The 1167-nt window shown below is 37.4% G+C and overlaps 1 protein-coding gene across 1 annotated transcript in view; it reads right to left on the bottom strand.

The window, feature by feature from the left end:
• The window catches only part of LOC102295694 (complement C3), a gene marked incomplete in the record, with an annotated part of 24331 nt that overhangs the window by 15370 nt on the left and 7794 nt on the right, over positions 1-1167 (bottom strand).

Here is a 1167-nt window from a genome sequence, read left to right as displayed (position 1 = left end):
CCGTCTGTCCTCTGTTGTGTTTTCCACATGGTTGTCTCTCTCCCTGTTCTGTGTTTTTCTATGTGTGTGTGTGTGTGTGAGAGAGAGAGAGAGAGTGGAGAACTGAGAACTGATTGTACAGGCATTATTAAATATTTACCAAAACCGTGTTTAAATTTATAAAGATAATAATATCAAGAGTTAATTTGGCTGAACAGGGGACTTTAATAATCTAACAATGTAATTAATTAATATAATTAATAATTAGTAACTTTTTAAAATTTACATGTAGGATTTGTTTTACGATACACAGATCAAAAATGTTAAGGGAACATAAGACAAAGCCAGTTAAACTTCAGGCATATAAGTCTATCAAGTTAGGAAGCATAAATCATTGTATATGAATCTTATCTTTTTTGATCCAAATGAAAGCAACAACAGGAACACTGAAAAGGCAACAAGAAGACACTGCCCAAAAGACAATATCGGACTATAGACATATAGACACAGACGGTTGCTTTTTGCTAGTGTGCTTGTCACTACTGGCATTAGACTGTAACTGAAATGTATTCAGCTTGCACAGGAAGTTAGGTAAGGTTTGCTGTGTCTCCCAACATAGTCTTAATATTACAGAGGATATATCAAGAAATGAGGTGGAAAAGAAGAAACAACGAGAGCTGGACAGGACTAGGAAGGGCATTAACTGAACAGCCGGGCTGATATCTGCTCCTCTGTGCAGAGAGAAACACTGCCAGAGCCCTTCAAAAAGACCTTGAGATGGCTCACATACATTATTCTGAGATAATTGCCAGAGAACACCAGAACTCCAAACACAGTTACATAGTTATATAGTTTACTGTGTAGCTTTTTGCACAGAGAATGACTGCTCACGGGATATTTCCTATTTTTTGGTTATGTGTGAAAATATCAGCAGTTTATGCAATCCTCAGACCAGTTTGTCAATCAAAACATCCATCTCTCTCATTCTGATGCTTGGTTTGAATTTCAGAAGGTCATCTTGATCATGTCTACAGACCAATATTGAGTAACTGGCATGTTGTTGGCTGATTGGGGATTGACATTAACAAGCAGTCCAACAGTTGTACCCAACAAGGTGGCTGGTGGGTGTATTTCATCTTATTGAGAGTATTTCAGTAACACAGCCATTTACACACCCATTAATGCTTG

This window comes from Haplochromis burtoni, unplaced genomic scaffold, assembly GCF_018398535.1.
Source record: "Haplochromis burtoni strain Fernald_Lab_line unplaced genomic scaffold, NCSU_Asbu1 Contig_140, whole genome shotgun sequence".
NCBI lineage: Eukaryota > Metazoa > Chordata > Actinopteri > Cichliformes > Cichlidae > Haplochromis > Haplochromis burtoni.
Note: the sequence above shows the minus strand (reverse complement) of the source record. Positions and strands in the feature narration are given on the sequence as shown.